A 22,614-nucleotide genomic window follows, 5' to 3' on the forward strand; every position below is an offset into this window, starting at 1 on the left:
GAATGGAAGAAACCCCAGAACCCCCTGTCGGGAACCCACTGTGTGGAACAGACCTGAGATGCCCTGTCGGGGACCCACTGTGTCTGGGCGCCCTGGGCTGGGGACCCGAGGCTGGACCCCTGTCTGACCCAGCCTGGGGGAGGAGAGGCGCATCCCCCGGTATGGGGGTATTGGGGTACACCCCTGAGGCCGGCCCGCCCCCGACACCGCCCTTGCCTGGGAAGGAGGACATTTGGGGGCGACTCTGCAATGAGGGCAACCAACAGGGCAACTCCTGCCAAATGCAGAGTTGGGGGTGACACCACATTCCTGCCCCCACCCCCGCCTATGTTCAGCACCCCCAGAGGCAGGTGGAGACAGATCCTCCTCCCACCGCCCCCTGCACTGAAGCTTAACCCTTTCTGCCACCCCTTTCAGTGCACGGCGCCGCCGCACAGAACCTGCCCCGACTGGGTGTCCGCAGCCGGCTCCTCAGAACAAGAGCGAGGATTATTTGCCGGGCGGCCCCGTACAGTCCAATTTTCCGAGCAACCTGGAGGGCGGCCCAGTCAGAGATGATGCGTTTTCTATTTCTCCGGGGCAGCCCGACACCCCCCCCACCTTCCCGCCCCATCCACTGGCAGACCCCAAACCAGACCGTTAACTTAGCATTTTCATTGAAGTCCATCTGACAAATCGTTTTAGACGGAGAAGGCAATACTGCATCTTTAAATGGCTACTTTGTCAGCGCGTCTCTGGGCGCTGTAAAAAGTCCTTTGTTATCTGTGTCTAGACAGCACGCCAGCGGGATATTTGGTCTGCGTGAGGGAGAGAGATCTGACAAGGTTGAATTCATTTACCGGCTTATTTAAAGCAGAATTTCAAAACACTTGCTCATAAACTGTTTTCGGTCCAGACTCCCCCGGCCTCCCCCTCACCCACACTGGCTTTTCTTGTTTTTATAATTTTTCGCCTGTTTGGGCAGTGAGCGAGTTGCAGCCGGGTGCCCTGGCGAGGAGTGAGGGGTGACTGTGGCTTGCAGCTTTTTTCTTTCTTTAATTGTCCTCTTTATGTCTGTCTAGACGCCCTGCAGATGTACATTCGCGGGGAAATGGCTTTTCCCTCTGGTGATGGGACACTTGAGTGGGAAGGCTTGCCGACGCCACCCCCCCCACCGCCATCTGACCGCCCTCCCCCTTCCCAGAACCTTCTTCAGCCATCTTCCCTCCCTTAAATTAAGGCACTTCGCCTTCTGGCAGCGTCTTTGTGTTTATAACACGTTGACTTGACGGTGCTAATTTTATCCCATCACCAAAAAAAGAGAGAAAGTGACATCCAGGTTTTCTCCGCTCTGAAGGATGGGCAGAGACCCCGCCCCTCCTCACCCCACAACTTCCCCTACCCACCTCTTATCACTCTTTCCCATTCTTTTTTTTTTTGCTTTTTCTTTTTGTTTTTGATGGTACACCTAGACTCATAAAACAAAACACCAGAGGTTGGCTTTTGAAGGATGGAAATAGCAGGGCAACTGGAATGGGGTCCGAGGTCTGAGTTATTCGAAAGAGATGCATTCATTAACCTCGTTGCCATAGCAACTAGGTGATTGTTGCCTCTGTGAAAGGGGGCAAGGCTATGGGCTTGGAGGGTCTCCGGCCCCCAGACACCCACGGCCGTCCCTGCAGGACCCGAACCTGCAAATAGGCATTGTCCTGCCAGCAGCGGGAAAGCAGGGGCTTTGGGCACTTTCCCGACCCTGCCGTGTGGAGGGGGGGGCTCTTCTCAGACTCCCCTCCCCTTGAGGTGACCGCAGGCCCTGGGGTTAGGAAACTGAGCTGAGCTGCAGTCCAGCTGTACGATAAGACAGGGAAGGAAGCAGCACCAGGGCGGGCTGCAGGATGAGACACTGCTGCCCTGCTGCCCTGCCACCACCCCCGGCCAAACCTCACAGCTCCCCACCCCCCGCGAAAACTATTGTCATTGTTGTTGACCTGGCTTTGCAGCCTGTGAATTTCTACCCTCTGCCCTGCGGTCATCAATCTGCCCTGGAGGTTTACAGGGGAGGGGGGGGTGGGCACAGAAGGTGGGGAGGCTCACCGGATGCCTCTCGGGGTCCCTCCCTAAACTGCATCTCGTTTCTGCCAGACGCAGCCAGTCCAGCGTTATCAGTCCACCTCCTTGCAGGGTGGGGCGATTGGACATTTCATCTGCAGGAGGTGGGAGAGAACGTGCTCAAAACACTCTGGGCTTCTTCACCTGATCCTTTTGTTTCTCCCCCCAAACAGACAGAACCCGTAGGCAGCAGTGGCCGGTGACACCGCCGCCCCCCTTGTGCCCGGCACTGGCTGTGTGCGGGCAGCTGAACAGTGGGTCCCCAGCCTGTTCCTCGCCATCATCTTAGCCTGAAAGTCCGCACGGGCTGATTTGGTGCCCATGTTGTAATACTTTGAGTTAAACAGGCATTGAGGGCTTCCCGTGCTGTTCTGGAACATCCGTTCTGAAGGAGAAAAGGCCCAAACCGCTGAGGGGTCAAGGGCCTTTTTGAAAAATCAAAGAGAGCGACCAGAACAGCATCACCAAGTTTGCACGGCGGGCAGACACGCTCCTGGCCCCACTCCCTCCCCGAAGCTCCCAAGCAGATTGGTCCTTAAGAAGGATGGGCTATTAACTATCGGCTCCTCAGGCTGGCAGACGTGTCTGCGCTGTAATTGGGTCTGTCTTGGAGTAATTAAAGGAAAATGATGATATTAACCCAGTCACCATGCCAGCGTGGCATAAAAAAACGAATGCCACCAGTATGAATGTTCCCTCCAAAAACTGGCCTTTTCCAGCACATCAAAAATGCACGCTTGGCTTGAGTTTGGGGGGGACTTTTTTTTTTTTTTTTTGCATTACTGCGCTTGATCATATGTCTCCTGGCCTTCTTTTTCTTTTTAAAGAGCAGCAGGGATCCTTGTGCCCTCTAATACAAGCAGCTTCGGTTCACACAGGGGCGACGGGAGCTTTGAAAGCCGAGTTTAAGGATGTATGTGGCACTGACGCCCCAAGAGCCTGCAGCTTGAGAGACAAGATTGAAAAAAGTCTCATGTCTAAGTCTCAAATCTGGGAGGCCTGGCCTTTTTTCTTTTCCCTTTCTCTGAAGAGTCGGGAAAGCTGCAGTTTCAAGACGGCCTGGGTGTGCTGCCTTATTCAGGAGGCGAATTGCTGCTTATTTGTCAGGCAAAACAGATGTGGCGGAGAGATAGCATCTATTTTCATAATTTGAAACAAATCTGGTGGCCGCCTTCCTTTTCAGGGGGGCCCGCTCATCTAGAAAGCCCAGCTCCCCAGCAGCTTTTAGCAGAAATATTTATAGCTCATCAATTAAACTTTTCTTCCTCCAGGAGAAGTTGGTGTCTGCTGACAACCGGGAACGCAGTGGGTGCTTTGCAGGGATTTTTTAAATGGAGGATCGGGGGGTCCCAGCCCCAGTCAGAGCCGCCGCGCCCCACCTCTCAGTGTGGGCTGTTGGCTGTGCAGCCCTGTGTCCCCATCCCTGTTGGCACCTCTCCGTCAGAAGGGGCAGTTGGAGGCTGATCCCGGGGAACCCTCATGAGCAGGCAGCTGGCTCCTCTAATGCTCCAGGAAGACCCAGAACCTGGGCCTCTGTCGGGGGAAGTTCATGCTTAGGTTTGCAGGGGAACTTGGGTGTCTGCTCCTGGTTTTCTGGAGGAGAACCCTGAGGCTCAGAAACAGCTTGCCCAAGGTCACGTGGCGACTTGGTGGCAGAGCTGGGCTTTCTGAGTCCAGAAAGTACCCAGGTTGTTCAGAATCCCAACCACAGCCTTCGCTGTACTGTAACCCCCATCTCAGTCCCTCCAGGTGTCTGTGTGCACACAGCAGGTGGCAGGAGAGAGGGTGGCCCAGCGTTGGGGGAGTGGCTGTTGTGTGTTCATCTGTCAGATGGTTGAGTTTGAGCTCCTACCAGGTCCACCGAGGGGGCTGGAGGCAGACGGCAGTGGCTGAAAGCATCAGTCCCAGCCTCACGGAGCTCAGGCTCTGGTCAGGAGTGGAAGTAGTTTCGGATACTGGTGATGCCAGGGAGGAGATGAAACAGGGGCCCGGTAACCGGGCCTGTGGTGGTGCTGGACCAGAGTCGAGAAAGCCTCCAGTGGTGACGTGCGTGCTGGCGCCTGAGGGGTGAGCCCCGGCCAGCGGTGGAACGATGGGGGCAGAGAATCTCGGGGAGAGGCGAGGGGGAGGGGGTGGGGGTCTGTTGGCTGTGGCACCCGGAGCAGGGAGAGATGGGGTTTCAGTCCCCATGTCTGCAAAGCGAGGGTGGACTGAATCGAAGTTTCCGATTCACCTGGGAGAGCCACGGATGGTGCAGGTCCGGCAGCTGCTACTGCTGGTGGCACCTGGGCAAGGGGTGTCCAGAGCGCCCTCTGCAGTATGTGAGCCTAGAGTTGTCTCAGAACACAAATTTTGTTCTGAAAGGGGAACGGTCTGGGAGGACCGCTTCCCTTCTCATTGCTGGGGCCGCCCTGGTGCAGGTGCCTTAGGGTCTTAGGAAGAAAAAACCCAGGTAACCTGTCCCGTGAGTTCGCCTGTAAATTGCAGGATCAAATGTTGCCCTGGCAGGATGGGGGCCTGTGCTGGGTCTCAGGTGGGCAGCTGGTTTGCAGGGCGTGGTGGGTCCCAGTGAGGCTGGATTTGGTATAACCACCGCAAGTCAGAAACACACGCATCTCGTCTGTCCTGCCGGCTCCGGGGACAGACATCACTAGTCGATCACAGCACACTTTGCTGTGGGCCTGGACACAGCTTCACCCTTGTCGGTAGAACCCGGGGTGGATGAGTGGGGGCTCCAAGGCCCAGAGAACTGGCATGGAGATGGCCATGGGGAGTCCCCAGCCCATCAGAGGGCCCTGCCTCACATCTGGAACCTACTCCCCGGGCACCCAGGACACCCAGGATGTCAAAGTGCTCCATAAAGACTGGATGAAGAGGAGTTCCCATCATAGCTCAGCGATATCAAACCCAACTGGTATCCATGAGGGGGCGGGTTTGATCCCTGGCCTTGCTCAGTGGGTGAAGGATCTGGCGTTGCCATGAGCTGTGGTGTAGGTCACAGACGTGGCTGGGATCTGGCATTTCACTGGCTGTGGCGGCGGAGGCTGGCAGCTGCAGCTCAGAGTCACCCCCCCTAGCCTGGGAACTTCCATATGCCGCAGGTGCAGCCCTAAAAAGCAAAAAAGAAAGAAAGAAAACAAACAAAAGACTGGATGAAGACTGAGGCTCCTAAGCTTGTGGTCTCTCTGAGTTTGGGTAAAAGGGCTCTCAGAGGCTGACTGCTGATTGCATAAAACCCAGAAACAAGAAGTTGTCACAGATCCTGGTTTTCTCAGATGGATGTCCTGTCCAGAAATCCCCTTTTTCACTGATCGGGGCCCCCACCCATCCATCGGCTCCTTCTCCTTCCTCCAGAGAGGGGCCTGTAAACGGTGCTTTTGTGCAGGCAGCCTCTGCGCCCCCTTCCTCTTGTTCCTTTACACGTTTCGCAGGCATGTATGAAGCACCTGCTGTGTGCCTGCTGCAGGCGATGCTTCTGAGACCAGGGAGCTGCAGCAGCTCTACCAGGCCATTCGCGCTTCACAGTCCAGGCGGGAAGGCAACACGGGCCTTGCCCTGATGTGTCTGCTTTCAGATCACGTTGGTAGGCTGGATCGTTGTTCCTCCTTAAAGCAGCCGCGCATCCTAAGTCCTTGCCGCCGTCTCTGTGTGGAGGCCTAGGATGGCTCTCGTTGCCTGACTCGTGCTTGCACAGCAGGCACTGCGCTCTAGATGTTACCTCCTGTCGCATTTAATCCGGAGCTTCTCGACCTCCGTGCATTTGAGCAGGATAAGCCCTTCCTGGCGGGGCCGTCCTGTGCCTGGTAGCACCCCGGCCCCTTCACCCGCTGGGTACTAACAGTATCCCTTCCAGTGGGAACAAACACAGTGTCTGCAGGCACCGCCAGATGTCCCCGGCGGACAGATCGTCCCCAGGAAGAGCCATGGCCTGGACCCTAAGGGCCTGCCCCTGGGGTGGTGGCCAGTGTAGGCAGGCTGGCAGTCTCTTTGCGGTCAGCTTAGGTGACGACAGGACTCCCCACGGTGGCCGGTTGGGAGCCTTGAGTGATAAGCTGCACTTGATGCTTTTAGTGCTGCCCTGGCCAAGCCACCGGGCAGATCTCTCCCCGTGGGGGTGTCTGGGGCAGAAGTCCTGTCCACCGTTTACTCATCCGGCCAGGCTTCCTGGGGCTTTCTGGGACATGGAGCCAGGCTCCCCGCCCCCTGGAAAAGACAGGCCGGGTCATGGCCCTTGTTCTCCAGGGTGGCACATGGTGCCAACCCTGGCCGGGTGGGCCAGTGTGGGCGGCCTCTATCCACCGGGCCTGGTGCTGGCTCCCCAGCTCTGCCAAGCTAGCTCTGTGACCTCGAGCAATTCTCTGCCCCTCTCTGATCCACGCTTTTTGTCTCTGACCATGTTGGGGTTTCCAGGCTGCTGTCTCCCCCCTCCCCCCCAAGATCCAGGGTCTCATAGGCTGGTTTTTGTCCCAGCCTCATTCCCAACCCAAGTCACTTCCGGGGTCCCGGGTATCTGCCCCCCGCCCCGCCTCTCCCCTTCCCCATAATTAGTTTAAATATCCGACTCTGGCCTTGGCTTTTACATCTGCAACCCGAGTGTAACTGCAATAGGAGTGGCTCCTCCACTGAAGAAATGCAGCCCTGAGCCAGACAGGTTAATCCACAGCAGGGTGACTGTGAACGTACCAGATCCTGCAGGCCCCTGTGCCCACCCCCGGGAGATGCCAAGTGAGCCTTGGGCGTAGGGGCCGGCAGCATTGAAGGAGTTTGCACAGCCGTCCTCGCGTGTGGCCTTGTTTGGAAAGCGAATCGCTTTCCCACGCAGACTTTTTCTGCTGCCTGTGCTCACATGCACAGGCAGGCACCCCCAAGGGAGTCTGGGCACGTTTGCCAGGCCCCAGAGCAGCTGACTCCGCTTCATACCCGTGCTCCATGTCCCAGAGGCCTGGGTCTCCCTTCCTGTCCTCGTCTGTGACACACATCCTGCCTCAGGGCAGTTGCACCTGTTCTCTGCCCCCTGCTTTCCTCCTCTCTCAGGTCTCGGCTTGAAGGCTGCCTCCTCAGAGAGAGTCCCTGACTCCCCATCCCAGGAGCCCCGCCCCCACCCACTCCGCCCATCCCCCTCTTGTGTTCTTGTCCTACCACCCAGGACTAGTGGTGCTCATTTGCCTCTTTCTGGCTCAGCGTTGGGCCCTCCCCAGTGGACTGGAGCCCTGTGGGGACAGACATCGCTTCTCCTGAGCTAGCACAGGGCTGGCCGGGACCCCCAGATGCAGAGGGACCAGCACTCATTACGGCGTCCCGAGAAGACAGGTGAGCAGTGTATGAAAGGACACACAGGTAGCTTCCAGGACGCCCATGCGGTTCAAAGATCCCTGCAGCTCCTGACTCTTCTGAGCCCAAGGTGGTGCCTGGCTGCAGAGTTTGCAGTCGCTTTATCATTGCTGACACATCCGTACTTAAGAGCGATGCTGACCTTGGGGAGGCATGACCTTTAACCTGCTGTATCGGGCACCCCGGGGTGTATGGGGTACACAGTGGTATGAGGGAGCCCAAGCTGCTCTCTGGGCCTTTGGGAAAGAAGTGGGAGGTGAGGTGCTTGGCTCTTTGCAGCGGGGCGGGGGGCGCGGGGAGGACAACGCTTAGAGTTTCCTTAAAATCTCTCTTCGTTTCTGCATTTTAAATAGCATGTTTAGGATTTAATCCTCAAACCTGGGAGCCAGACCTGCGTGTGGAAAGATGACAGCCGAGAGATGGTTTCATTTGGCTGGCTGCAGCAGCCAGATGGCAGGTGCTGTGAACGGGAGACGGAGGGAGGCCGGGAGAGGGGGACCAGGCTTCTGTCTCGGCTCTTGCCACCCCCCCCCCCATAAGCCACCCTCCCGGCACCAGGCCTGGACTGTGTGTGCCCCTGGGGGTTGCTTGAAGCAGCTGGCATTGCCACTTGCCAGGGTCATGTAGGGCCCCAAGGGACACAGCGTCCCCCCTCAACGCCTCGCTTTTCTTTTTAAACTTTTTTTTTTCTTTTTCGGCCACCCCTAGGCATATGGAGTTCCCAGGCCAGGGATCAGATCCGAGCCACAGTTGTAACCTACGCTGCAGCCAGGGCCCAGATCCTTTAACGCACCTTGCCAGGCCGGGATCGAACCTACGTCCCGGTGCTGCAGAGGTGGCGCCAATCCCATTGCCCCACAGTGGGAACTCCTCTTTTTCGACTTTTTATGTCAAGATGATTGTAGATTCTCTTGCAGTTGTAAGAAACAAGGCAGCGAGAGCACTTACAAGCATCCCCCGTCTTCCTCTGGTACCCCAGCCAGAAATTGCCGTTCGGTACAATCCGCTGACCTTATTCCCACTCCCCGGCGTCCCGCCCCTGTTTGAGTGTGTGTGTAAGTGTGCGTGCATTGGTGTGTGCCGGCCTGTGTGCTTGGTTCTGTGCCGTTTTATCAGACGTGCCACTGGCAACCGGGAATCTGTTCGTCTAATTTTGTCATTTTGAGGCTGTTACATGCATGGCATCATACCGTCTGTGACCTTCTGAGGTTGGCTTTGCTTCACTTGGCCCAACTCTGAAGACCCACGCAGGTCGTCGTGTGTGTGTCCGTGTCTCTTTCCTCTCCATTGTGCTCCGGGCCGCGGAGGTGCCCCGGTGATCTTGACCACTCACCTGCTGCAGAGCATCTGGGCCGCTTCCAGTTTGGGGCTGTCACACTTAAAGCCGCTGTGAACGTTTGCGCGCAGGTTTTTGTGTGAACATAAGTTTTCATTTCTCTGGGCGAAGAGCCCGGGAGTGTAATTGCTGGGTCGGATGGTAGTGGCAAATTTAGTTTTGTGAAAGACCTCCCACTTGTCATCCACACCAATCCATCCTCTGGCCTCTGGGGAGAGATGGGCATCACAGCGAGTGGACCTTGGTGGGGAATTCCTTCCTCCTTCAAATACTGATTGAGGGCAGCATGTTGTTGTGCCAAGCACGGTGTTAGCCACCGGGGATTCGGCGAGGACAAGACAAACAAGGGCCTTCGCATGCAGCTTTCTTGCTGCTGAGGGGAAATCAGCAATAAACTGGCAGGTGCATTAATAAAGAATTAATGCACCTGCCAGGCTGCTCGCCCCTGTGTCAGGCACCCTCCAGGTATTTTATAATCCTCAAGCAGGCCGGTGAGGGGGCCTCTCCTTTGCCCCCAGGGTACGGATGAAGAAGCAGGCGCAGAGTCATAGGGCAGCGCAGAGAGCCCAGCCTCCTAACTCTACACCGCGTTGCCCCTTGTGGCCTAGACAGGCCATCGGGACATTTGCAGCTCGGTGAGAGTGAGTACCTTTGGCCTGGGGTGACCAGGAGGCCTCCCTGAGGTGGGAACACGGAACGTCCCATGACAAGATGGCACATGCAAAGGTCCTGGGGTAGGAACAGGAAAAAGGCCAGCGTGGCTGGAGTGTGATGAGCATGAGAAGGAGACGACAGGTGCAGAGATGAGGTTGATCAGGCCCCATCCGGCTTTAATCTGAGCGTGAGTCAGGGATCCAATTGGGGTTTCTTAAAAATTGCTCCGACTGAGGGGTGCAGACGAGGCTGGTGGGACGTCAGTGCATCAGAGGAAGCTGGGAGACGAGGGAGCACACGCAGGCACCCCTTTTGCTTTTGAGGAGGGACCCCTAAGATGCCCGGCCTCCACCTGGGAAGACCCCCACCGGCTCCCCTTGTGGGAGGTGGGTTCCATCCTGATCCCAGTGTAGGCTGGATCTGCATCCAATGAGCCGCAAGGGCGGGAGAGGACCCCAGCCGGCCCCCCTCTAAGCCTTGCCCCGGGACCTTGTGGCCCGTGTGGGTCTGTCCCGAGGGTGTTCCTGTTTCTCCATCTCGCCTGCCTTTTCCTTGCCTCCCAGTTGTTATCCTATAAATTGAATGTACCTGCTCAGCACCACCCACTCTGGATCCTTAACGACTGTGCACAGACGCCCTCGCGTCCCTCACACCTGCTTCCAGTCTCACGATGGCCCCCGTTTATTAGGCACTTGCTGTGTACCTGCTAGGGGTGGGAGAGCTAGTACACATTGCCTGCGCAGTGGACCTTCAGTGATCCTGATGGCTCCGGGCTTCACGAGGGGGAAGCGAAGGCCAGGGTCCCAGGGGACCGCCCAGGGTCCCACACGTAGGAAGTGGCGGCATCTGGACTCGAATGCAGAGCCGGACCCCCTGCCTCCCGCCGCTCGCTGTGTCTGCCTCCCGGGCTGCTGCTTTCCTCAGGGAACAGAACCTTGGCCTTGGCCATTGTTGGGGAGTTCGGGCTGCTGGACGATGTTCAAGAGGAAATGATACCACGGGCTGGAATAGCCTCGCCCGCAGGGTGGGGACTGGGAGAGGCGTCTGGCGTCTGGTCTGGGAGGCTCGTAACTGCCCTCTGGGAATTTGTTTTGCCTGTCGCCTGAAAAGGAAAGCGGAAGGGACTCATAAGAGTCTGGACAGATTTAGACCCCAGACACACACACACACACACACACACACACACACACACACACACACACACACACACACACACACACACACACACACACACACACACACACACACACACACACACACACACACACACACACACACACACACACACACACGACACCCAGGAAGACAAACAGCCTGAAAGAGAAGGACATATGTATGCAGGGATGGTAGACAGGCACACAGACGCCCTCAGACAGACCTGGGCTCTGAGGCCCTTGAGAATGTCAGAGACACATGTTAGGGCTCCCATCGGTTTGGGGGGGTCCTGCAGGGGTGACGTCATTTCCCCACTGGGGCTTCTCCCAACCTTGGTTCCTTCCCCAGGCAGAGGGTCTGCGCAGTGGTCGCCGGTCCGTGTGTCCCGCCTCCTTTCCTGGAGCCTCCCCCGCACAAATCTGTAAATTCCCAGTTAGGGGCAGGGAATTCCTGGGCCAGGTCACCCGGGCAGAGGGGGAAGACCCTGAGTCCTCCATCAAGCAGTGGGCCGCCCCACCTCCCTGGCTGGCAAGTTGGCACTGTGTCCCCTTGCCGCCCAGTCTGGCTCCCGATGACTCGGCCTTTGCCAGCTGCTGCTCATTCTATGGGAAGAGAGGGGGTGAGAGAGAGTGAGAGAACCACTGCTGCTTCCGGCTGGCACTGCCGAAGGTGGCCCTGTGTGTGATTGTGGCTTTTGTCGAGTTTCTTGTCGAGAGAGGATGGCAGTTAGGTCACCAGGCCCCGTGTGGCACCTGCGTGAGCATGGGCATGCCATTTCCCTCCCCGGGCCTCAGATCCCTGTCCCTAGAACAGGGGGACCATTGAAATAAGACATCCCGCTGCCGCCCGCCCCCCCCTCCCGGAAGCTGCTAGGAAAGCTCCGTGAGATGAAAACTTGGACCCCAGGAACCTGGGAGGGGAGGCACCTGTCGGATGGTCGTTGATAGGACAGCCTTGGGCATCTAGACCATTGATCATCTGTCCCAGAAATAAATCCAGCAGGTTCCTGGGGGCACAGATTGGAATCCTGTTGCCGTAGAGTGTAGGATTTATGTAGCCCCCTGGGAAGCCATGCATCCCCAGGGCTTGGCACAGGGCCTGACGCACAGTAGGTGCGCAGCATGTGGGTGCCACTGGGGAGAGTGAGTGGGACCAAAAAGCCCCTGAGGTTGGATGTAGACAGAACATCCCTCGTGGTGAATAACGTCACACATGCCCTGGGCAGCGGCAGAGATGGCTGCTGGCTGTCCCTCTGTCCCCACGGATGCACTTGTGTTTCCGTAGTGCGCCCCCCAACCCCCATCCCACCCGGGGGCAGGTTCCCTGCCTCCACGGCTTGCAGCCTCCTTCCCAACATCAGCCCTTACCATTCAAGGTGTGTTAGTGTGTGAAGGTCCAAGTTCAAGGTGCTGGCAGATCGGGTTCTGGTGAGGGCTCTTTACCTGGCTGGCAGACGGCTGCCTTCTTGCTGTGTCCTGTGTGGCCTTTCCTTGGTGTGTGTGCGGAGAGAGAAAATGAGCTCTCTGGTGTTTCTGCTTATAAAGACACTAATCCCGTAGGGTCAGGGCCCCACACTTATGACCACCTTTATTTAGAGACCCCATCTCCAAATATAGCCATGCTTGCGGCAGTTAGGGCTTGAACATGCTAATTTGGGGAAAGTAAATATTCCGCGCATAACACAAGGGACCCTCTCTGCCCCAAGGGGAGGAATTGGGAAGGAGGTGAGAACTTGAAGTTGATCTCTTAGTACCAGCTCCTGTTGTAACTGTGAGCCTGGCACCGTGAGAGCCATTCTTCCATGGAATCTCATGTTGGTTCCGTGAGCGAGGCGCCGTTTGGCCGTGGTGTTCATCTGAAGGAGGGGACTCGAGCCCAGAGAGGTGTGTGTCACATCCAGGTCTATACCTTGAGCCCCTGCACTGCTCTGGAGGTTCTAGGCTCCCTAGTGCTTAGCTGACTGGGTGTGACCACCTAGCTCATGGTGGGCCAGACAGCAAGGAGAGTCCGGTAAAGGGGATACCCTCGTCTTTGGAGCTAGGCTTGATGCCATAATAGGATGTAAAAGTTGCTCCGGGGCAACCACAGTTGGGTTTTGAGGGTTGAACAGGAGTCTACCACAGACTGGGCAGAAGGGCTCCTGCTTGCCAGTCTTGTGCTGGCTGTGAGGAACTTGCAGCACAAGGAGACAGCATCCTGATGGAGTGGACAGACTAGCAGTGGCAATAAGATGCAGACAAAAGGAAGGCTAAATGATGACACACACATTTTCTTGGCGGTCATAGCAGGTAGTCTGTGTGGTATTTACAAAGTTAACCGCTAGGTATATGCGAGAGCTTCAAACCGCCAGAGGAAGCCGGAGAAGGAAGTGCCCACAGGAGCTGGGAACTGGGGTCAGAAGCTGGGTTGGCGGGAGGGAGAGTCGAGCGGACCTCCCAGGAGGTGACCAGTTTGGGCAGAGGTTCTGCTGGCAGGGCAGGCAGCCTGCCGCCGGGCTGAGAGGACCAGGAAGCAGCTAGCAATGAAAGGAGGAGGCTGGGGCCCCAGGAGAGCTGGCGTTGGGCCGAGCAAGTAGCTCTTGTGAATGACAGCTGATGGGCCACATGACATGTACCCGACACCGCTATGCGTTCACCTGGCCGCGTTCGTTGGCCCTCTTGGTCCCCTGGTGGCCGCCTCCTCGCCGGGGGAACTGAGGCGCAGAGGCTGAAGGAACTTCCTTGGGTCCCACGCTGGGCCACAGGTCGAGCTGGGGTTGGGCACCACCAGGCCAGCCCCAGGGCTCCTGCTCCCCATCGCACCACCCTCCGCCGGTGTTTGCAGAATCAAATTCAGCTCCCGGGAGCCCAAAGGTGCAGGGGACCTTGGCCAGCACTCACCCCTTCTCCAGGGTCTCCGGATGGACGTCTGACCTTGGCGCTCAGTGCGTGGCCCCACCTCTGCCCTGGGTGAGACACAGGATAGCACCCCCAGCCAGCGCCGAGACCCCTCCCCACCGTCTGGTCTCGGGCGACCCCAGGCCCTCCAGCACGCGGCGGGGCTGATGGAGGAGGAATTGACAAGAGGTTCAATGCCGCCTCATTGTGGGCCCATTCAGCACGGAGCTTTTTGTCTGAGAGTCTTGGAAACGGAGCCCCATGCACCTCCCCTCCTGGCGCTGCCCTCTGCGCTCATGTTGGGAAACACCAGACTCTTGAAAATCGGTAACTGAGAGAAACATCTGCTGTTTCCAAGGAGCACCCGGTGACTCCTGAGTGGCGAGGGCAACCGCGAGTCGCATTGTCAGCCTCACTGGGAAACACACGCACACATGCACGTGTGCCCGAGCCTCTTTGGTATGTTAATTAAGATGGCTTAAGTTAAAGCTGTCAACGCTTGTTGTAAAAATGCAAACAGTATATATATGTATGTTTTGGCAGCACCCACGGCATGTGGAATTTCCGGGGCCAGGGATCAAATTGAGGCCCCACAGCAGTGACACCAGATCCTTAACCCACTGAGCCACCAGGGAACTCCAGTGCAAAGAGCGTCGAAATACAAAGAAGTGAAAAGGAGAGACGCCTCCCTCCAGAAGTAACCCTCATGAGCGATTTGATTTTTAGCCTCGCTTTTGCTGTAAAAATGGGTCCCTATTATATACACAGTTCCTATTTCAGTATTTTTGCTCGGCAGTAATTACACACATCCACCCATGATCACACCTATAGACCAGCGGTTCTCAGCCACACAGTTCTGCCCCCGAGGGACGTTGGGCAACGTCTGGAGACCTTTTTGGTTGTCGCAACCTGGCAGTGGTGGCGCTGCTGGCATCTCATGGGTGCCAAGGATGCTGCTCAACACCCTACAGGCACCGTCTCCACCCCAGGGGATCCTCTGGCTCAAAACGCCCATCGTGCCCAGGCTGGGAAACCCCGCTGTGGGTGTAGGTACCTTTTTAGCGGCCGCACCGTGATTTCATATGAGACGTACCGGGGGTCGTTGCGTGGGACTTAGGTGGTGTCTGGTGGTTCGTGTTTCCAAGGACCCTGCAGAGGTGTAATAAATACATGTGCTCCGATCTTTCCGTGAATCACAGCAACACAGGATCCGAGCCTCGTCTGCAACCCACACCATATAGCTCACGGCAAGGCCAGATCCTTAATCCACTGCGAAGGGCCAGGGATCGAACTCTCATCCTTATGGATGCTAGTGGAATGTATGTCGGGGGGACATTGCAGGTTTATTTATTTTTATTTTTTGGCCATGCCCGTGGCATGCGGAAGCTCCCGGGCCAGGACTCGAGCCCAAGCCACCGCAGTGGCAAAGCCGGATCCTGAATCTCTAGGGCAGCAGGGAACGCCTGCATTTTAGATTTTGGTGGGCACAGCCACGGTGCCCTCCAGGAGGATTCTGGCCATGGACACAGCACCGCAGACGCCTCGCTCCCCCAGGCCTCCTTCTCTCAATTAACACAACGCGTTTGATTTATCTTAAATAACTTTCCATCGCACCTCCACTGTGTCCATTGACAGAAACGGCTCTCTCACCGCGCATTCACTCCATTTTGCCAATAACTCTCGAACGGTGATTGATATTTTGCTGACAGTGGGTGTTTAAAGATGTTCGATGTCGGTGACAATAGAAAAAAAAAAATCCCATTAGTTCTTTCCATTTGGATAATAGCAAGAAAGATAAAAGGCACCGCTTTGTCTTTTCTTATTGAAAGAGCATTTAATCATGAGGTTCTAAAATGATTATGCAGGCCCTCTGCTCTCCCTGGAGTTCATTTCATCCGTTCCCACGTTGCACCTTCAGACCCAGGGCTCACCCATTGCCGGCGGCAGCCCCTTCGAGGCCACCTCCTAAAAGATGACCTTGGAACGTGTGGGGTGAGGCCCCGCGCGCTTCTGCCTCTTGGGCATAAGAGAGGGCAGTTGGCCTGTAACCAGGACAAGGCATCTTACCAGTGACAAGGAGTCGCACAGCCGAGCAGGAAATGTGGGGTTAATGATGCATCGTCAAGCTCTCTCAACCTGGTGCTGTAGTTATTGTCTAATGAATGCACCTTGACTGCCTGGGTCCCCTGGGCTCCCGGAAGTTTCCACCGCCTCTGGGACAGAGTACTGTGGCACCTTCTCTGTTAGGCTCTGGCTGGGGGGACACGGAGCTGAGTCTGCCATCCCATCCTGAGATGCCCTCCACCGGAGTGGGGTGGCTGAGTAAGAAATGGTGAGTGACACCCGTGTGCTTGGGAGCCGGGAGGGGGCGCAGCTTAGCAGGGAAGGGGTGTGTGTGTGTCCTTCCCAGGAGGGGAGGGAGGCAGCCAGCTTGTGAGGCCAGGCTGGAAGTGGCTCAGGCAGAGGGCCAGGTGTGTGCGTGGATTCTTCTGTGGTCCTGCTCGCCCCCCCGGCACCCCCTCCCCCCGAGGGGCCATCAGTCCCGCCATCGGTAGGAGAGACAGGGAGCCACAGTCTCATGGGGCAAAGCTGCAGTGGGAGGTCAGGCCTGGTGACTAGACGACCTCCTGGCACCTGGGTATCACCTTGGACTCCTCGGCCAGGTCACCCAAGGGGCGCTGTCAGGCTCTTTCCTGCCCCGCCAAGGGCCATCCCAGTGCAGCCCCGAATCCTCCAGGGCCAGTCAGAGGCCTGAGGGGCTGGGTATGTCCCCAAGTACTGCCAGACCCATGATGACAGCACCTCTGCCAGACGGCCCCCGGAGGGCCCCACTTGACAGCGGCTGCCTGTGCTAGATATGGACAGGTGCTTCTTACAGCTTTATTTTCCTCTTTGACTGCAAATGTAATTCCACGTACCTGACCGTGCCGAGAGGTGCGGGAGTGTGTGATACGAGAAAGGGCCGCCCCTCACGGGCTCCCCCGGGGTGACCATCCCTGGCCTCTGGTCTGTGCAGACCCGCGAGTCGCTCGTAGACATGCATATGTATCACCAGCCTCCCTTTTATTTAAAAATACGGACGTTTGTTCTCTTTTAAGCAAAGATGGGCTTGTCCTGCTTGGTGGCTTCTCTGGGCCTCATTGGGGCATCTTTTCGGGCCACTGTGCACAGATCCACTGGCCGGGCCTTCCTGGGTGTGCGGACTCCTTGGGGGGACGTTCAAGTGGTTCGTAGTGATTTTTGACTTTTTGTGCAAACCCGCAGTGGGCCTTCCTGCCCCTCTTCTGTGTACACGAGGACATGGTGATTGTTGATTTGACGTGTTAATTGTGGGCCTGCTCTGGGGAAGGTGCTGGGGACCTGGAGAACAGGTGCAGAGCCACGGACACTGGTGTTCCAGGGGGAGAGGCAGGAGCTAAGTGGTGAGGTAGGCACGACCTGGGGACCAGGGCAAGCGCTGATTCGGACAGGGGGCCCGGGTTACGTCCTGAGAACGTGCGACCAGGAGGGGAGGAGGGAGCCAGTGCGTGGATGTGGGCAAAGACCATCCAGGCAGCAGGAGGCGCACGTGCAAAGGCCCTGAGGCGGGCTGTGCTGGGGCCTTTTCTGGGAAACAGAACGGAACTCTTAGAACCAGCGAGCTAAAGAGACGGCATCCTAGGACAGAAGTGGTTTGCCGGGTCGGGGCTCTCTCTGAGAGTGTGAGGAGATTGATTTTTTTTGCTCTGCGGATGCACCCCCAGTTCACACTGTCCATGGGCTACGGCGCTGGCAGAGGGTCCCGGCTTTGGTGGGCCTCCTCCGGCCTTTGTGGCTTCTGCAGGGGGAGGGACAGGCAGGGCCCAGGGCCTGGAGTTCTTGGTTCCCTGGAATGAGGTTTTCAAGGAGGTTTCCCGCAGGGCGCTGTCATCCTACATCTGACAGACAGGTTTTCCTCCTGGCAATGCTGGCTCTGAATCAACTCACCAAAACCAGGTGAAACGAGCCGACTGGGTTGAGGACACTAGTGATTTACCTAAGGTCACAGTTGAAGTGGCAAAGTTAGGATTCGAACCCAGGAATCTTGGGACAAACCTCGTGTTCGGAATCTGTGCCCTGAATTCTGCCATGAGCAGCAGGGCGGGGAGCCCTGGGCCCCGGTGCAAGGCCGGGCCCCCCCCTCTGGCCAGCCTAGGACTTGTTTGCGCCCAACCCCGGACAGTATCTCAGGGCTTCGTGTTTGGGTATCCGCTGCGTGCTTGGCACAGAGTAGGCACCGGTACTGTCTGTCTTTAAAAATGAGAAAAAAACTGGCCTGGAGTCCCTGCCCACTTCCCAAACCTTCTAAGAGAAAGATCCATTTTATACTTAGAAATGGCCTTACCCCGAGAAGTCACTGTGCTGTCGGGGGTGTTTGAAATGGCAACCAGGAGCGATCAGAAAGTTATTCCTTTGACGTCTGGTTCAATTTTATTTGAAATTCCAGGGGGAAAAGGCTGGGCTCTTATTCAAATGCGGGGGGCGGGGGGGGGGGCGTAAATGATGTGGCGGGAACCCCAGGCAGGCTGGGGCTCGCAGAATGACAATGAGGCCTGCCCCGGCCAGTCTCATCCAGGCAGGCCTAACGAGATTAGATTTTCATAAATTTCAGACAGTGCCAATTCCTAATTCCTTGGTGTGCGGCCGCGAGGCCAGACGGGGCCGCCTGCACGGGCTGCTTGTTAACCAGGAAGCGCGCCGGCTGCCCCTCCGACCGGAGCAGACACAGGGGCGGGGGGCGGGGGGGGGCGCTGCCAGGAGGAGGGGGGGTCGTCTAGTCTGAACCTCCTGTGGGCTGGCAGGAGTTAGGTGGACTCTGGCCCAGCTCTCCAGCCGAGGAAAGAAAAAAAAGAGCTCCAGCACCCGGCTGCCGCTCCGATTAGATGATTCACCAAAAACCCAATGGCAGTCATACCCACGGAGTGGATGCTGCCTTCTCCTCCAGACCTCTCCCCATTGGCAGCTGGGAAGTGGCCGGACACGGCTTTGAACCGAGAGGCCCCTGCGTTGGGTTCAGGTCGTGGCCCCATCCAAGAACAGGGAGCTGTAGACTTGGACGCAAAAGACCGGCGTCTTCACCTTAACCTGCCCTAGTGGGAGCACCTGCCATGCGGTGGCCAGTGGGAGCTACAGGCGTCCCGTCGCCCTGAACCCTCCCCAGCCATGGTGAAGACGACGACAGCATCTCCGGGTCGCACGAGGGATCCCGTGTGTTCGTCCCACGTCGCAAGTCCGGCTGAGAGTTTGAGGATGCTTTTGCTGTCGTTGGCGCCCTCTTAAAGCCACACTTTAATTTTTCTTCTACTTTGAAAGCCGCCTTCTGAGAGCATGTCCTGGCTCCCCCGGCTGCTGGGCGAGGCCACCGTGGAATCAGGACTGTGCTCTGGCTCGGCTTCTGGCCCGATGGGAGCTGCTGTGGGAATTTAGAGGGGAGGTCTTGTCCCAGACAGTTGCTGACAATCAGATAGTGGCAGAGGAGGGGGCAGCTGGGAGTGTCTATGTGGTTTCATGGGTGGTGCCCAGAGCTGCCCCGAGTGCCTGGCTCAGGTCCCTTCTAACTGTCCTGTGACTTTCCTCTATCCTGTTGGGGAGTGGGTACCACTGGCTGAAGTGCTGGCTTCCTAGACCACGTGGCAAGTGATGCCCCAGGCAGTGCTGATCCAGTCCGGTGACAGGGTCCATTCCACACGAGCACCTGGCTTGAAGCCACCTGACGTTCTGGGGCCACAGTTCTCAGATGGGTGGGTGTGGGGCTGTCAACCCAACCCAGCCCTGAAAGCACGGGTGTGGGGGTCACGCTAGCATCTGCTTCGCAGAATGAGGTTCAGCTTTAGCAAGGCGATGCCTGTAGGGACCCTGGCGGTGCCTGGCTCACCAGAGGCCCTCGGCACCCGCTGCCTCTGTCACTAGCGTCAGACGGGCTGGGAAAGCCTCAGAGACACCCGTGCACGCATCTCTGAGGAGAAGACAAAAGGAGGGTCAGGCTGCTCCAATGAGACGGACGCACCTGTTAATTCGAAATTATTCACGAGGAAAGAGGAGGCTCAGTTAAATTAGAGTGACCTTACTTTGCCTGTGGAGGATGGGCTCAGCCACCCCCTGGAGCTTGCCGCATCCATCACCCACCCCGAGGGGGAAATTATGAAGAAAAACGGCGGAGCCGCTCCCCACCGCCTCGGGGGAGCAGACTTGATGCCCTGGCCGGAAGAGGAGTGTCCCTGACGCAGGCTCAAAGAGCAGAGGGATCAGTGCCTGTATGTCCAGCCGCCTCCCGGGTGACATTTTTGGACTGACCCTGGGGCAGAGGCCAGTTCTGCACACTCAACGTTTCCAGGGAATCAGCCTGGATGAGGGATGTCCGGTGTCCCCACAGGGGCATCGGGAATTGTGACAGCGGGACCGTGGAGCACCCCCTATTTCCTGCCTGAGCTCTTTGCATCTGTTATCTCATGCCCCCACCTCCACCCCCACCCCTGGGTTGTACCAGGAGCCCCCAGAGTCACCCAGCTGGCAGGTGCAGGACGGCAGGACCTGGCATCATCACAGCTCCTTTGGCGTGGGGAGGGAAGACTAACGGTTCCCTGGGGAAGCTGGGTGGACTTAGCGGGAGCCCGAGACCCTGTCATTTTCTAGCTCTCCAGGAGGCTCTGGGTTCGGGACCCAGTCCCACCCTTTGATCTGGAGCCACTTCTCCCTGTGCCTCAGTTTGCTCATCTGCACAATGGCAGAGGGGGCGATGCGCACCTCACAGACCCTGGGGAGGCAGGCTCAGAGCAGGGGTTCAAATCCCAACCACAGTCTCAGTGAGTAGTCACCACGAGGCCAGCCTGCTGCCCCCCTTGCTCTGTGAGCAGGCTTTGCTGAGAGTCCCGTAGTCATGGGAGACTGGAGACGCGCGTGGGGCAGCGGTAGGACCCACCCTTCAAGCATCCTCAGATTGGGGAACTGGGGCAGGGTTCATATGGCTGCACATCTTGAGGGCCCTTCTCTTGGCCAGAAGTCCCATAGCCCCCCGCTCTGCAGGTGTGGGCCTTCCCAGTGCTTGTAAAACTCTCGAATGTATGGCTGGCGTCAAAAGCCAGGCAGCTTCACTAACAGTTTCTAGCTTCTGGAAGATGGGGAGCCTGCCTGGAAGCTGTCCTGTTTGGTTTCAACTAGCCATGCCTGCGTAGAGACCTGTGGACCTGGTGAGGAGGAGCTCCTGCTCGATTAGTGATGCCTGTTGTGGGAGCAGGAATGAGAAGTTGGGCACAGATGCTGAAACCTTGGCTGCCCAAACCTCGGCTGCCCAAGGGAAGGGGCCAGGCAGGTGATGTCAAGCAGGATGGGGACCCAGGTGGAGCTTGGTGCCAGGTGGACAGCACAAGCCTGTGTAAAGAGGGTGGGACCCGCAGCTCCATTCTGTTCCTTTGAGAGGGGCCGGGCTGTGGAAGCAAATGCCTGCAGTTAGCCACCTCTCCCTGCAGGTGGGAGAGTTTATTGAGTTATCTGAGTATGAGAGTTTATTGTGGTTGGTTCTGTTGGCATGACCAGAGCCCCTCAACCCTGGCCGAGAGCAGAACACCCAGTCCTGGGTGTTTTCTGCCTCCTGGCTGGGTGGGCAGGGTTCTTCTGCACACCCCCATCCACCCCCACCTGTGCCTCCATGTCTTTGCTGTCCTGCTCGACCTGCTCTCTCTAGGCTAATGGGTTGGGGCCGTCCTTGCTTTGCCATAGCTGAGGTGCTGGGGAGCCCCCATGAAGCACTGTCGCCTTGAGGGAGCCCTTCCTGAATGCCAGGCACATTGGCCTGCCCCTCCTCCTCCTCCTACTTGGGAAAACTGGAATGGACTCAGAGGCGAGTCAAGGTCACAGAGCCGGCCTGGGGGTCCCGGTGGCGACACTGCTGGCCCCACAGCTGCCGCAGGGTCTCAGGAACCCTTGGGCGTCTCCCTTCTCCAGTGGCCGAGACCCCAGGACTCTGGCTTCCAGGATTGAGCCTAGAAATGCTTTGTGGTTTCTCTTTCCCTTCCCCCACGTGGATTTGCATGGGGCCATAGCCCAGGGACAGAGGGGTCACCTTAGTGCTTTCGGGAGCCCTGGGCCCCTTTCTGGGGTGATCCTCTCACTTTGGACACCAGCCCCCAGAAATCGGGTCCTCCTGCCCTTTTGGGGGTCAGGAGAGCTGTGGGATCTGTCCACACCCACTGGACCTGCTGGGGCCCCAACCACTGCCCCTACCACCCTCACCCTGTTGCCTCAGCCACTGGACGGCACCCAGAGGAGGGCAGCGGCTCAGCCAGGGCCTGCAGGCCCCCAGGGGTGGGGACGGGGCAGCCTACCTTCCTCCAGGCTCATGGGCAGGGCCCTGGAGCCAGCAGGGGGAGGGGCGGAGGGTGCCCACCCCCGGGTGCCCATGGGGTGAAGAGTGCACGGTGTTGGGAGAGAGGCTGAGGCCCCTTTGAGGTGGGGGCGTGGGTGTTGCACAAAGCAGGCCTCTGTGTCCCCTGAATGGGCAGTTTTATCCCGGGCCTTCAGGGACGGGCCCTGGGCCCTGTGGAGCCAGGCCAGGCTGCCCAGGCCCTGGACCAGCCCGTCTGGGGATGCATGAGGTGTGGCCAGCGTTTCTGTGTCCAAGGCCAGAGGCCGGGCCTTTGCACAGCCCAGGCCCCTGCCACCCCCCTGGTGGGAAAGTGAACAGGGTCCGCCAGAGGGTTCGAGGCCCAGCTTGCTTGGGGCCCAAGGTCTCGCTCAAGGCTCCTCCTTCCTGGCCCCCAGGGCCAGATGGGGTGAGCGCCCCCCTGGGGCGGAGCCAGAGGCCCGGCTCCAGATCGAATTCCCGGGTGCAGAGGCAGAGGTTCAGTGGACCGTCGCGTGAGGGAGCCTGACCTTGACCTCTGCACCTCCGTCTCTTCACCTGTGAGGCGTGATGATAAAGAAGCTTCTGTCTCTGCGTGCAGCCCTGATCAGGGGTTCTTTGTCGAGGTGCCCTGTGCACTGTAGGACCTGAAGCAGCACCCCGGCCCCACCCTCTAGATTCCAGGAGGCCTCCAGTTGTGACAGCCACTGTGTCCCCAGACACAGTGGACAAAGGTTTCATGTGGCGTGAGAAGGTGGCTGTCCTGTAGGGCCTGGGGGGCAGGGGAGGAGAGATGCGGGGGGGGGGGGGGGCGGGCT

General features: G+C 57.9%; 1 protein-coding gene across 2 annotated transcripts in view; it reads left to right on the plus strand.

The window, feature by feature from the left end:
* PMEPA1 (prostate transmembrane protein, androgen induced 1) overlaps nt 1-22,614 on the plus strand; it is a 55,055-nt gene that overhangs the window by 23,199 nt on the left and 9,242 nt on the right. The gene's annotated exons all lie outside the window — the stretch shown is intronic.

This window comes from Phacochoerus africanus, chromosome 3, assembly GCF_016906955.1.
Source record: "Phacochoerus africanus isolate WHEZ1 chromosome 3, ROS_Pafr_v1, whole genome shotgun sequence".
In the NCBI taxonomy this organism is placed as follows: Eukaryota; Metazoa; Chordata; class Mammalia; order Artiodactyla; family Suidae; genus Phacochoerus; species Phacochoerus africanus.